Below are 16,247 nucleotides of genomic sequence, written 5' to 3'. Positions count from 1 at the left end.
GCACCGTGTAGCATTTCGGTTCAGCAAATCAGGGTGTTACAAGGCCTTGTCTCTTTTTTCAGATAGTTGTCAGATTTTTATATAGTAGAGATTTCGCAGACTGCTCCAGATGTTATTAATGATTTTTGGATTTCATTCCTTATTGTTAAACTTAATCTAGAGTATGACCATGTTTCTGTATTAGATCATAAATTCTGTATTTTTTTAATTATATGAATGTTGTGCATGACTACCAGATAGAGTAGGACATCTGGGCCTTCATAGTTCGGGATGTCCATCACGAACAACCCCTAGTTCGGGTCATGACATAATGCTTTCTGACATTAAATAAAACTTATAGAATTACTCTGGTAGAAAAATGATAAAGTTTTCCAATGTGTTGATTGATTCCATATGTGAAATGACAAATGAAAAAATTCTCTGGAAGAAAAGGTAGAAAGTCAAGAGCTTGAGTTTATAGCTCTAACGCTTTAGATATCTAAAACTGAGGAACTGGTTACAAAGCTGAAATCTAAAATTCTAAGCTTAGTTAATCAACTGGGGAAAGTGAATAGTGCCTGTGATAAAGACAAAAATAATGCTCTAGAAGGAAAGATAGAAGTTTAGGTGCTGAAATTGATAGCTTTGACTCTCCATACATCTAAAACTGAGCAACAGGTTTCTAAGCTTAAATTTGAAAATATAAACTTGGTGAGTCAATTGGAGAAAGTAGATGCTTCTAAGAGTAACGGGTAGAAAGAAGCATCAAAGTTTTAGGTTGATCTTGAAGAAAAATTGTAAAATTTCCAAAAGCATCTTATGTTTGAACTCCAGAAGAATGAGGAGTTGGAGGGGGACCTGGTCCGTCTGATGGAAGAACTCAAAAAATCCCTACAATGGACTACATCCTCTCAGATCCTCTTCAACTTAACTAGTCAAGATACTAAGAATGGGAAGGGTCTAGGTTATCAACAAGGAAACTAACTTTGTGGGTCTCAAGAGAAGGTTGCTCATGATGCTAAGAACAAGGTCCACAAGTCTCTATGTACTCATTGTGGAAAAGATGGGCGCACGAAAGAAAATTGTCAAAGTTGGATTAGAGCTAGAATAAATAGTTCCAGATACGCTAAGCAAGGGAATACATATTCATTTGGCTTCAAGCCTCAGAAAATTATGAAAAGAAACTCTCTACGTAGATGGACCAAGAAGGATTTAATCATTCCATTGTTCTGCTACTGGGAAATCAGACTCAAGTGGGTTCCAAAATTTGATAAGTGATCATGGTCTCAAGAATAATAAAGAGAATTACAGCCTAGAATAATCATTAAAAATGAGTAATAAAAAGGCTCAAGGTTGAAAAGTCTGAATGTATTCTCTTTCTCAAGATATTTTAAGATGGAAGTGTTTCAGGTAAAACATTCGACTTTAAAGTACCTGATCTATGGCAGAATATAGATGAAAATCTCCATGACAAGAAAGAAACCCTGTGGATTGAAGAAGATGGGTAATGCTGCTGAAGATGAGAGGCAAAAGGTTGAAAATTTTAGATGAGAATGACGATGATTCAAAGTACCAATCATTAATCTCAGCTTATGTAGAAGATCAATAAGAAGGGTTTATGTTAAAATCCTCAAGGACCTGGTCTTTAGGAAACCCATCTCAGAAGAAGAAGCTTTAGCAGTGTGAACAAAGTCAAGTCTGGGACCTGATCCACAAACATACATTAAGAACATACTGAGGAATAAGAAGGAAAAAGCAGGATTGATCTAATCAACTGGACCAATCTTGTGATTCAGTATTTCCACTCAAAATTGGCTATGCTTAGGAGATAGGTATCCTTGAAAAAGTAGGTGCATTTTGATCTAACTCAGTCCATACCTTTGCAGGTCTACACCTATGGGGATAACATTAGGAGAAAATAATTGAAGCAATCACAAGTTGAGAATTCACTCAAGAAAGTGAGGGGCCTGATCCTATCTCTCAGGTTAGTACCAAAATAATATGCCTAAAATTCATAAAATCTTTGTTTAAAAAGGTCATATTTTCTCTCCTATCTGAACAAAAGTTGTTAGTCTATGACAAATGTGAAGAGTCACAAAATGCCTTACCCATCAGTCTTTCTTCTGAAATTTCTAAAATCCTCAATGAATCCATTCCAATTGAACCTCTAAAAATCATAGTGAGTTAGCTTTGGATGTTCTCTTAAATCAAGAATCTGAATAACAAATTGAACAAGAAACTTCTCAATCAGAAAATCTCCCTCTTCTTTAGAAAAAAATTCTTTAATGCTCCTCAAATTCATGTTCCTTCTGAGAAATTGAAAGGTACTGAATATTCTGAGAATTTAGAAGAACTTAGTTCTTCTATCCCTTCTAAGTCAAACTCCATATTTTTCCAGGTTGTTGATGAAGAAATTCTTGTAAAGAAGTCTTATCTATTCAACAGCATAAATTGTGTAGCTGAAAATTTATTTTTACTTGGACATATTCCAAGAAAAGTTTTGCAAGTGGGAAGAGTAAATAGCAAAAAAAGTGATGATTTGAAAAGGAATAGGGAGTTTGTATTACTTTCATATGAGGAAAATAATTTTGATATTGTTATTGCATCTAAGAAAAAAAGACTAGAAGTTCATGACGATGAAAAGACCAGTTCCTATAATTCAAAATCTGGTAGTCCTAGTGTAAGCAAAGAGAAGCACATAGATTTGAAAAGAAAAAAATCTTTAAGGGACCTGGTCCCAAGAAGATAAAAACTAATGAGAAAGAAGAGACAAGTAGTGACACAAAAGAAAGAAGGATTGGAAACTTGAGAACCCAGAAAGTCTTGTCAGGAAGAGTTTTTAATCCTAGAATTTATGAGAAACATGGGATAGTGAAATTGATAGCATATGTCAGGAATCAATGATGGTTACATCTAATTGAGAAAACGACACCAATGGTTATTGAAAATGAGATAAGGGAGTTCTACTACACCATGGAATTCTCAAAAGATAAGATTGAAGGTCCAGGTACCACTGAGGAACTGGCAGTAGAAAATAAAAAGCTAAAGGGCAAAGCTGCTGAATTAACTAGTAAGGTTCAAGGGTTAAATGTTGATGTTAAAACTCTCACCAATAATTGTTGGATGCTCATAATGCTGGGGCTGCTAGAATAGACATGTTGCTAAAATGACTCTCCTCTAAGCCCCCTTCTACCTGAGTCCTAATGTGTCAGTTTTCTATGTCAATTTCTGGTCTTTGATTCCCTTGTGGCCTTTAAAAGACATTTATTTTGTTGATTTTGGTATTTGGTATTGGTACTTAACTGCTTAAAAATGAATGAATTCTGATTTGTATGCTTGACCTGTTCTCTCTTTTAAGAAACTATTTTACATGTTAGTGTTGCCCCAGTGGTCATGAGTTAACTAATCTATACCTGTTTTACTCTTGATTTACTGTTAATCCTTTTTAATGATTCCAAAAAAGGGAATACTAAATTTATGTATAAGGACTAGGTGTGATGTAAGTTATATGTTTAGAGGTGTGATGTAAGTGATATGTTAAGTGAATGATAAGGTACAATGACAGGGGGAACAAAATATGCTCAGAAGTTTTTACTGCAAATGATAACAAGGGACCAGGTCCCTATGTTTCATAATGATTAAGGAAGCATGATGATAGGGGGAATATTCATCTTCAGGTAGTAATCACACTGATTAAATATGATTAATGTGCACTGATGCTCAAAGCTGAATGGTTGGTTTGTCATCATCAAAAAGGGAGAAAATTGATATATGTAGTTTTGATGATGAGCAGCTGACTGCAAAGGACCAGGTCCCTGGATGTGTAAGGAACAGTACAGCTGCCACGCATTGTCTGAAAAGTTTTGTCATCTTGCATAACAAACTTGCAGGTGATATTTTGTAATGACTAGGAGAGCTGCTTCAATGATCTTTCAGTCCTAATCATCACTCAGATATAAAATGAAAGAGGCACCCTTTCATCAAATGAGTTTTGGTAGAATTTTAAAGAGTAAAGTAAGGCAACAAAAAACTCCATTTCAAGATTTCTCAAGCATTGCTTATATTCTTATCTTTGTAGTATGCTTAATGAGTGAGTGAGTGAGAATTTATTTGTAACTGAACTACTCGCGCTATAAGTAGTGTTTTTGTTTGTTAAGTGTGCTTATGTAGAGTTGCCTAAGCGAGTTGCTGATTAGAGTTAATCAGTAGAGAGGGTCCTTGGTAGAGTTAGCAAGATGAGCTTGTAGTAGAGTTGCTATAAGCAAAAAAAGCTTAGAGGGAGGTTGAAATATAGACTATAATTAGATGGTTGATTATAGTAGATTTCTTTGGTTCTTGTGAGAGAAAGCCGTGTTTTTTCCTTTCTGGATTTCCACGTAAAAATCTGTGTGTTTTTACTCTTCCTACACTGTCTTTTATTTTCCTACACGATTAGTGTTTGTTTTCCTATGATTGATTTAGATGGACCTGGTCCCTCACTGTGTGGTGCTACCCGCAAGGGTTTCAATATAGTGGAACACAAAACCTTCAATTAACTATTTTCATATTTTTGGATGTGTATGCTATATATTTATATATAATCATTTATGTAGCAAGATGGACAAAATGCCTTTTTGGTGTATTTTTGTAGGGTATGACAGTCAACGAAAACTGTGGCGATGTTGTGATCCAACAATGAAAAAGTGTTACACTTCTCAGAATGTGATATTTGATGAAGCCTTTTCATGGTGGTCTTTAAATAAGGAACTGCTGCCAGATTCAGATGCTCTCAACGATGTATTGGACTCGTCTCATATCTACTTGAGTTTAGATGAAGCTAAAGATAAGCTAATGAAGATTATGTTGAAGAAGGCGTGACTCAAAATCCTTGGCAAACTGGTTTGTACCAACAACCAATTAGTGAAGAAGGCGAGCTAAATGTAGTAAACATACCACCTACATTTAGAAGGTCAACAAGGACCAAAAAGTAAAATCCCAAGTATGCCAATGCTTCCATAGTAGAAGAAGGAGATGAAAGAGAACCAGAGGCTTTTGAGGAAACATTCGATTATCAGGAATAGATTAAAGCTATCGAGGAGGAAATTTTTGCGTTAGAATTGAATCAAACTTGGGAGCTCTTGGCAAAGCCGAAGGATGTCAAACCTATTTCTTGTAAATGGATTTACAAGATAAAGCATCACACAAATAGTTTAATTGAAAGGGACAAAGCTCATCTTTTAGTCTGCGGTTTTTCTCAGCAATATGGACTAGATTATGATGAAATATTCAATCCAGTAGCAAAGTTTATTTCCGTTCAGATTCTACTTGCAGTTCCAGCTCAAGAAAGTACATGGCTTCTGCAGTTGATAAAGGACTTGCAACAACCAGTTGGATACGCATTTCCCTTGTACTGTGACATCAGTCAACGATCTATTTGGCTGAAAATACTGTTTTTCATGCAAGGACTAAGCATGTGGAAATACATTATCACTTCATCAAAAAAAAATGTTGCAAGGAGAGATTGACTTGGAGCATATTAAAAGCGAGTAGCGAATTGCAGATGTGTTCACAAAAGGCTTAATTGTCAATAAGGTTGAAAGTTTTTTTCAATAGCTTGCATGGTTAAGATAGGAGCTAATGTCGAGAGGGAGTGTTAAAGTTGTACAACATTTGCTACTTTCTAGTTTGACTAAGTTTGTAATATAGCTATATTTTAGTGTTCAGTTAGCACTCTGTTATTTTTAACTTGCAATATTTTCTCTGTTTATAGTACTAGTACTGCAGATGTGTGTTCCTTAATTTTGGGAGAACTGGTTTAGGTAAATTACAGTAGTGATTTAGTGGGATAATGACTCTTTAAAATATGTAAGCTTATAAATGGCCACTAAACATATTGAATAAATGTATCCAACCACATTCTCTGCAAACAATTTTCACTTTTCTTTTTTCTTCTATTCTTCCTACTATTTTTCTTTTCAACTATTGAGTTTTATGTTCTATTGAGTTCATCAGATAAATCCTGTGTTATTTACTTTACCATTATTAATTCAAGAACCCAATTCATAGATCGAGTAGTTGGTATCAGTTCTTTTTTCATGCGAATTATTTACTCAAGTGACTACTACAAAAACATAAAAAATTAACCACTTAAGATTTAACAATCAAATGAGAAAGCTCAGATTGAAATCAATGAGAGAGTATTTGAGAGTTATAGTTTCATTTACAATCCTGAGAAGCATTTGCTCGCTTATCTAGTCACATAGGCTCATATAGTTTGTCCAGAAAAAAAAAAAAAAAATTTGCCTTAGCTAACTTCAACCCTCCTTTATAGTGACAGTTTAAAAAATTACCTAAATATAACTATATTTTGAGTTTTTCACTTCCTCTCGTTCTTTTACTTGTCATTAATTTATACTCCCTTCATCCCATTTTATGCTTATCATTCCTTTTTAGTCTGTCCCAAAAAGAATGTTATCTTTCCTTATTTAGCAATTATTTAAAGATACAATTCCATTTTTATCCTTATTGATCCCACTTAATTAAAAAAATGACACTAGCACATTTTAAATATTATCAAGTCTTCCCTTATTTCTTAAACTCCGTGCCCGGTCAAATAGCGACGCATAAAATGAGACGAAGGTAGTACTCAGATTTATATTTTTACTTGCCATTTTTGACATATCAAGAGACAACTACTTTTTTTCTATTTTACTTTTAGCATTAATTGTTTTTTCTTCAAATTAATTTCAAGTCATAATGTAAACATCAGATAATAAGGGTACTATGATAAAATAGTCATATTATTAATTATTTTTCTTAATGATGTGTCAGGTCAAAATATGACAAGTAAAAGCGAATGGAGGGAGTAACAAATAGGGAAAAGGACACTCTATATCACTTTTTAAAATAAATTGTCCAAATTTAAAAAATTTCCAAAAAGTGGCCAGTTGAATATACTATTTCCTCTTTATAGTCATTTCCTAATTTGGGTCATTTTGGCCTACGTAGTCCATATACAATCCATATACAATACTGATACAGTCTATATACAATACTGATATAGCATTCAACTTGAGCAATTCGCCCTTTTAAAAATATTCCAATTTTTTTTTTTGCTATAAATTTTTTAACTAGTCAAATATTCTCCCCTTTTTAATTGTTTAGAAATAATAATTAAATTATATAAAAATGATATAATTGTTAAATAGAATATGCATCTATATAAGATATATGTATAGAAATTGTATAGTTCCATAAAATATGTATATGTATAAAATATATATAAAAAAATATATATAGAAGGTGTATGAAAATTATATAATATTGTATAAATTGTGTATCAAAACTGTATAATTTTCTTACAGAATATTTATATGTATAAGATATGTATAGAAACTGTATAAAAGATATGTAGAAACGGTATATAACAAGCCAGTAAATTGAAATGGCTAGAAAGTGGAATTTAAATTATATGACCATTTTCATGGAAATAGTTTAATTTGAAGTGTCGCTTCTCAGGGGCGGAACCACCTTGTACCAAGGGTGGTCAAGTGAACAACCTTCACCAAAAAATTCTATTGTGTATATAGATAAAATGTTATTCTATTTGGTTAAATATAAAGGTTTGAACAATCTTAACACATTTGAGGGATGTATATTAGTGGTGGTAGGTGTTCAATAAAAGCCAAAGCCAGATGGGTTTGCACATGGGTTCTATTTCCAGCGGATTGCAGTCATTTTAATATTTTTAAAGGAGCTTCTATTTTATTGAACACTCTTCCTAAAATTTCTAGCTCCGCTGTCGCCATTTCTGTCCTTCCCCCTAACAAATATCTGTTGATCATGCAGATACAACTTGGGTCGTTGTCATGGCACATACAATGGTTGGCCCTACAACTTGGGTCGTTGTCATGACACATAAATTGTTGGCCCAGTAGATTGTTTGTTGGGGGGAAGGACAAAAATAAAACCTAAAACTAAAATAATTTCACAAAACTAGTACCTAAATTTTTAACCCCGGTAAATAGCCACTTGGCAAAACTAATTCTAATCGAATGGCCATTTGGCATGTAGGGGGAGTGGGCATCATTATCACAATCCATTTATCTGATGATCCATTCTTATCATATTCCAATTTTGGTTTTTATTCTTTTCATTTTGATTACCTACATAAGCTGCATGGGCACTGCACTCATATTCCACTTGTCTTCACCCCCAAAGCTTTAACTAGCATTATTCTTCTTTCTATGTCAAATCACTTGTTTAGGTAATGACAATTATTTGGAGCTCTTGGATTAAGCATTTAAGCTTATACTCAGTTTCATTTTAGTTTTACTTATTTATATAATAAAAAAATACAATATCAAATATCATATATCTTTAATATAATACAATTGTTAAAAAAAATATCTATATATAATAATGATACAGTTTCTACATAGACACATATTCTATATAATAATTATAACATTTTTATACAATTTGTAACTACAATTATTATTTAAATACATATTTTATACGACTCTATATAGTTTCTACATGCATTCTAAGAATGTATCAATCTAGTATAAGAGAGTATCAATTGAGTATATGGACACTGCAAGTGTATCAATGTAGTATAAAAGTGTATTAATATGGTATAAAAGAGTATCAATTGGGTATAGGGACTGCATGTGCTAGCATAGAATTTCCCTTCTCTTTTTTAACAAGTGGATCAACATAGTATAAAATTGTATCAATTGAGTATAGAGACTGCATGTGACCAATTGGGCCAAATGGCTAAAAAAAGGAATTAGTTTAGCCGACTAGACGACCCATGTCCACCTTTTCAAATGTGGGCCATTTTTTTAAAAATGGACAACTCATGTCCTTTTTCCTTGTTTGTTTGTTAACATATCCATTTCAAGTTTGTAATAGTTATGTTTCAAAATAGTTGACCCTCTTATTAATAGAATTTGTAACTAAAAATTACATAAATATACAACTTATGTTTCTAATATTACAAAAAATTCCAACCCCCTAAACATATTACAAAAATCCCAACATATACACAGAATGATATGTATATGTCGGCTATGTTATGTATATTAATAGGGAGAGAGAGTAAAATAATTAAAAAAGTGGAGAGAGTGTAATTACTTCCAAAAGGGTTGATATTTATGTTATTTAAACTTGTTTTAATTTAGTTGTTCCATTCATGAAATCAAGAATTTTTTTTTTTTTTCAATACTACCATATCATTAAGAGGTTATTTGGTAGGAGGGATAAGAAATAACTGATTCTCAGATTAATTTTAAGATGAACTTCTTCCGTAATTAGTTATCCCGAGATTGCAATGCTATTTTTATCTCTTCTTGGAATGGAGTAACTAATTTCGAGATAGTTAATCTCGAAATTTGTAATTCAAGAATAACTTGTTTTCAGAATAACGTCGTTGTACAACGACTAGCCACCAACCCACTCTCCAAAAATGAATTAATATTAGTTAAAAAAAATTAGTTCGAAAATTTTTTTAAAAGTATTATTATTTCACTAACAAAAGACTAAATTAAAGTTGATGATTCTTTAAAAACTAGTATACTCTTTAATAAAATTCAATTCATAAAAAAATTTAATAAACAGAAATAACTTAGTAAATTATATTTTATCTGTATTATTTTCTTAGTAAACGCAAAAATAGACAAAAGAAGAAAAATCTAAAGCAACAATTAAAATTGATCAAAAAATAAATAAATTAACTAAACAAAAGAGGACAAGATAGGACACGGGCACCTTAAATACAGTTCCTGTGTTTTTGGCTTTGCATAGTGCAGCAATGAACTGTCAAACTTTGGAATCATATCTTTTGAATATCTATTATTATGGTAATGATTTTGGTTGGGGAAAACCAGTTGCAGTGAGGAGTGGAATGGCAAATAAAAGTGTAGATATTAAATCTCTTTCATATAATTGAATCTCTTTTGGTTGGAAGTGACTTCCACCACTACAATTAATCAATGTACTTTAACTTATATCATGTGAATGCAATGGAAACTTTTAAAATTTAAGGGAAAATTTTATTTAGACATATGAATCCAAACTTATTTATTATTAAGTATTTAAATACATGATAAAATATTTTTAAATTTTTTGGCTTAAAATTTTGGATAAATTTCTGCACATGTTCTCAAAGAAATGAAGTTGTATGATTAAAGGATTATGCATATTTTATGCGATATACTTACTTAATTTTTCCAAAATATGATAAATGAAGTATCATTTTATCATGTATTCGAATGTTTATTAATTACTAACAAATTTAAGAAATTTCGAGGTTAAAGTTTTTAACGTATCGGTTTATATAAGGAATCATGAAGTGTCTACCACTTCACCTGATAAATCCCCTCTACTTCTTCCTTGTAGTCTTTTCTCAGAGATGGAATAAGTTGATGTTTGATATTTGTTATTAATTATCGATTATTAAAATTATAAAAATAAAATATTAGAAATACCAAACATTTGCCCCTAATTATTAGTGTATATATAAGGTACATCAATCATCAAATCTCTTCCTCTCCATTCTAGCCAAAATCCCTTCTTCCTTCCTCAAATCCTTTTTCTTTGAGATATGGAAGAAGTTCAAATCATTTCCACTTGTTTAGTTGGAGCAACATCAAATGAATCATTTTCAACCCCAAAAAACATTTCTAAAGTTGAAATGACACCATGGGATTTGCAATTCCTCCTTCTTGACAATATCCAAAAAGGTCTTCTTTTCTACAAACCCAAAACAGAAAATACTAACAATAATTCTCTTGTCACTAAATCATCACTCATTAACCACATAAAAACATCCCTTTCTCACACTTTACACTTTTTTCCTTTGTTATCTGGTCGTTTCTCTGCCGTTAAAAAGACGAAAGACAATACTGTTTCTTTCTTCATCAATTGCAACAATGCTGGCGTGGAATTCATCCATGCCAATGCTCCAAGCTTAACTGTATCCACGATTCTCTCTTCATCAACTACAATAACTTTGTTTCCACTAAATAATGTTCAAAATTTTGAATGTGTTACTAAGCCACTGTGGGGTTCAAATAACAGAATTGGTTGATGGTTTTTTTATTGGATTCACTATGAATCATTGCTTGGGTGACGGGACATCTTTTTGGCATTTTTTCAATTCTTGGTCTGAAATTTCACGTGGATGCAAAATTATTTCCAAATTTCCAGTTTTAGAACGTTATTTTCCTGAGAAAATGGAAATTCCAATTCATCTTCCCCTAAAGATGGATGATGAAAAATTGTTTGAAAAATTTGAAGCTCCAATATTTGTGGAGAGGGTTTTTCATTTTAGTAAAGAAAGTATAGGTAGACTCAAGGGTAAAGCCAATTCAGAAATGGACGTTAAATCGATTTCTTCTCTTCAAGCTCTTTTGGCTCATCTATGGCATGCTGTTACTCGTTGTCGCAAGCTTGATGCAGAAGAAGAAGTAGTCATCACCATTATCATAGATGAGTACATACTTTTATTAGTTTCTCAGTTCTATTTTACGTGAAAATGTTACTTTTAGGAGTCAAATATTTTCTTTTACTATAATATCATCTATCTTTTTAAAAATATTTTGAATCATTAGTTTGAGCTTAGGAGTACTGTAGTGTAATTTTCAGATATGTAAACTCTGTTTTGAAAAATTTAAAGAATCACATCGAACCGCTTCACATCATAATTAAAATTAAGTATTTTGACCTCCTATCTCAAATCCCTTCACGTAAATTAAGACAGATGACATACCTAATTACTTAGTTAATTATATTTTCAAGTCCCTATCATTTTGCAATGTCGGTGAGATTCAAACTCCCCACCAAATTTTTTATATTTTAAGATGATGGAGAGAAAATATATTTTTAATTATTTAATTCTATCTTTCACACCATCACATGCTTGGTGGTTTGGCTTATTCTTTTTGCCTAAGCGCATGACATCCGATAAAATTGGAACGATACAAGGAATAATTAGTTATTAGTGGCCATAATAAAATTTGATCCATGTAATTATCTCATTTTAAAATTTAAATTAATTTAAATAATACAATTTTAAAATTTCCTCATTCACTTTATATGTTGGTGTTTGACTAAACAACATTAAGTTTTTAGTTAAAAATGATTTTGAGAAATGTATCATTATTTTCTGGACATATTCACAAAAAATAAGATAACTTCTCATACGTATTAAACAAGAGGTATTTAATTATATTTTTAACAGGTACAAGATCGAGGCTAAATCCTCCTATTCCGGAAGAGTATTTTGGAAATGCACTTCATTTCAAGAAAGTAAAGACAAGTGCAGGGGAGTTGCTGAAAAATGGACTAGGATGGGCTGCAATGCAAATAAATAAGATAGTTCTTGCTCAAAACACTGAAGAAGTGGTGAAAATGTACAAAGATTGGGTTGAAAATCCAATTTTAATCACTAAGGGCTCAGTATATGGTGGGATTACGAAATTGGCCATTGGTAGTACTCCAAGGCATAATATTTATAGTATTGATTTTGGTTGGGGTAAACCAATTGGTGTGAGGAGTGGGATGCCAAATAAAAGTGATGGAAAAATTACTTTATTTCCTGGTGCAAAAGAAGGAAGTGTAGACATTGAAGTTTGTCTTTTATCAGAGACTTTAAAAGCATTGGAGAATGATAAAGAATTCATGGAGGCTGTAACTAAGAAATAAAAACATTTCTTAGTTTACTAGGATCATTTTTATGTTGTATTTGCTCATTTACTTTTGTTAATCGGTATTAAATACTCTTGAATAAAAAAAATTAAAGAAGGATAAGTATATGTTATTGCTTCGACCACACAGCCACCACATACTAAACCTAGCCACCACCGGAAATGGCCATTCCGGCCGCTGGTCAGCCATCCAATGCTGGCCAGTCATCTCTTGAAATCAATAATGATAATTTTCCATCATTACCTTCGTCTAAAAATACAGAGCTTACTACTTTGCCTATCTTTTCTCCCACTACTAATGCTTCCAAATCGACACAGGAGCAATATGAAGATTTGTTGAAGCCTATTAAGATTAATTCTCCCAAATCATTAACCAGTCAGGTAGTGGATCCACTTCCCATTAAGAAACTTTTGTATGTTGATGGCATCCCTAAAGTTATGTGGACGGAGGAAGAGGTAGGTCATATGAATAAGATTGAGAACCTCCAATATGCAGTAATTGGTAAATTCTCTTATGGATGGCCGGAACTAGAGGAACTTAGAACCCTTATTCCGATAATGATCGATGTGAAAGGTGATTGTAAAATAGGGTTCTTAAGAAATAGACATATCCTAGTAAGGTTCAATCTTTGATGGCAAAAAGTGTGTACTACATCACTGCAAAAGACGGATACTCATATCATATGAGGCCCTTGATATATGATGCGAATTTCATTACAAAGAAAGAAACGACTCAAGCAATCGTTTGGATTTCATTCTCTGATCTAAATCTTACTTTCTTTGACAAGGAATCATTGTTCACACTAGCATCAGCTGTGGGTATGCCAATTCATTTAGATTCAGCTACTATGAACAAAACAAGACCAAGTTGTGTGAAAGTGGAAGTGCAGTAACCTACCGGCAGAGTTCCCAAAATTTGTTGAAATGAAAATTGTCAATAGCATCACAAAGATATCTAAGGTGGAGAGGGTTAAGATTCAATACGATTTTTTATCCAAGTATTGTAAGGAATGCATGCTCCAAGTACATAATGAGATTGAATGTAGAGCATTACATCTGGAACTGGATGAGGAACATCAAAGAAAGTCTAACAAGGAGGAAGCTGATTAAAAAAAAGAGAAGTGGAAAATACAGAGAAAAGGGAACAGGTGCATAGAAGATTTCAACAAAGGAGACAATGGAATCCAACCCATAGGAGATTCATTAATAAAGGCAATTTAAGTGAAAAGGCTACACCTCCAAAAAAAGGGATTATGCAATGACAACCCTTTTGGAGCAGTAGCAGATGTGGCTGAAGAAAATAAGAATGCTGAAAATAAAACTACTTCATCAATAGAAAATTGTTCTACTGAGAAAAAAAAAAAAGAAAGGAGGTGAGGATGAGCAAATGACAACAAAGGAATGGGTATCCAATGCTTTTCACAACAATAAAGGGAAAGAGGCAATATCATCAAAGCATAACAATGGCAACAGCCCTACAAAGCACACTCAGAAATCTGAGGAGTTCAATGAAAGACATACAAAAGCAATATTTAATGAAGGAGGTGAGGGGAGAAGTCTTACAACTAAAGTAATTCTCAAGAAACTGGTGAAGTCTTCCGTTGTTGATGCCCAACCAAAACCTGTAAATGTACAAAAAATTATTCAATCCATCAAGTCAGGTCAAGATGTTAATAAAGAAGTAGAAAGTGATACACAGACAAGGTGCATAGATGAAAATAACCAGTTGGAGGTACAACATTTTAATAGAAGAGTTATCAATAGTAAAGGTCCCGATAGCAATTCAAAGTGATGATACACATTTATGGAGTGAGCAAGTTGCATAATATTCTCACTCACAATATACATGAAGCTGCTCAGGAATTGAAAGGTACAAAAGGTGGAGAAGGGTTTAGTAGTCTTGAATATTATGAAGAAGGTGAAATTAGAAATGCTAATTTGTCACGTAGGGCTCTGCTAGCTCTGAAATCTGCAAGGAAAGGGAAAAACAGAGCAATGGGGAAGCTGTTCTACCTACAAGAGTGCAACCAAAGAGAAATGTGGTGTCCCATATGATAAATGATGATTAAAGCTCTTATTTGGCATACAAGATCTGTTAGTCTCGAAAGGCTTTTCAGAGGGTGCAAATGTTACATAATTTCCATAAATTTGCTTTTAAAGATCTTTTGGAACCATTTTAACATTTTAGAATCATTGAGAGGTACAAGAGTACATTGAAAGTGCCTTTTGTGTTTCACAACATAGATGGTAAAATCTGGTTTTTTATCAGTCAAGGTTGGGAGAGTACAGTGCCCAGTAACTCAGAACAACAACTGTCATTGATGCTGAAAAATCAGGTCATAGACTTGAATTTCTTAACTACTATTGTGTATGCAAAGTGTGATAGGAGTGGCAAGGTAAAGGTACAGGATTAAATAATGTCTATATCTAATGGTAATGTAAGCCCTTGGATTGTAGGTGGTGACTTTAATGTTGTGCTGAACAGAGATGAAAAGATAGGTGGTGGTGTTGTTACTGCATCAGATGTAGAAATTTTCATGATTGCATTGAATATTGCGAGTTATTGCAAGTTCAACATAAAGGTAGCCCTTTCACTTGGTGGAATGGTCGAGCAGAGGATGATTGCATCTTTGAGAGATTGGACAGGGTGCTGACTAATGAAGAGTTCAAAGGTCTTTTTTATATTTCTGAAGTAGAGCATTTACCAAGAGATGAATCTGATCATGCTCCTCTTTTTCTGAGTTATGATAATAGTATTCATAAAGGGAAGAGGGCCTTTAAATTCTTGAAATTCCTGACTGAGCATGAAAATTTTAAAGAGGTTGTTAAAAGGAATTTCAATTCAGTCAGGTTAGATAATCCATTCATAGACTTAAAGAAGAAGATTAAGCAAGTTAAAAAAGCTTTGCTTGTGTGGAGCAAGGAGACTGATGGGATATTTTTCAGCAGTTATTAATTACAGAAGAAATTGCAAGAATCAAAGAAAAGTTATTTGAAGAGTTCCCTACAACTGAAAGTAGGGCTATCATGCAAAGGGCTAAGGTTGAATATGTCAAATATCTTCAATTTGAAGAGAGTTATTGGCAGTAAAAAGCTTGGTATGATTGATTTAAAAGTAGTGAAAGAAATACCAAATTCTTTTACAGTTAGTTAAAGGAATAAAGAATAGATTGAAGGTAAGAAGAATTTTAGATGCACATAGTTGTTGGTTGGAAGATGATAAACAGATTGCAGATGTTGCCATTTATTTCTATCAGAGCCAATTTAATCAAGAAAGGAAGGTAGTACTTTTTCTTTGCTGAATCACATGGCTAAATTAATTCTGATGAGGATAATATAGCTATTGAAACTATTCCTGTGGAAGAAAAAGTGAGGCAGACCGTTTTTATCCTAGTGGAGTTTTTTGCGGGGAACACTCTTCCTAAGTTTATTACTCATACTAGTCCTCATTCCTAAGGAAGAAAATGTACAATATTTTTCAGATTTGAGGCCTATTAATCTTAAGTAATTTTGTGAACAAGATTCTTTCATGAATTGTTCATGACAGGCTAAACTGAATACTTCCTAGACTGATTTCTC

The 16,247-nt window shown here is 32.8% G+C and overlaps 1 non-coding gene across 1 annotated transcript; it reads left to right on the top strand.

Moving 5' to 3' along the window:
- The first annotated feature begins 10,393 nt into the window (after positions 1-10,393).
- On the top strand, positions 10,394-12,771 carry LOC107849659. Its single transcript, XR_007053787.1, has 2 exons — positions 10,394-11,451; positions 12,203-12,771. It is a non-coding gene; the product is annotated as an uncharacterized acetyltransferase At3g50280 (transcript).
- The last annotated feature ends 3,476 nt before the right edge of the window (positions 12,772-16,247 follow it).

This window comes from Capsicum annuum, chromosome 1 (assembly GCF_002878395.1).
Source record: "Capsicum annuum cultivar UCD-10X-F1 chromosome 1, UCD10Xv1.1, whole genome shotgun sequence".
Classification (NCBI taxonomy): domain Eukaryota; kingdom Viridiplantae; phylum Streptophyta; class Magnoliopsida; order Solanales; family Solanaceae; genus Capsicum; species Capsicum annuum.
Note: the sequence above shows the minus strand (reverse complement) of the source record. Positions and strands in the feature narration are given on the sequence as shown.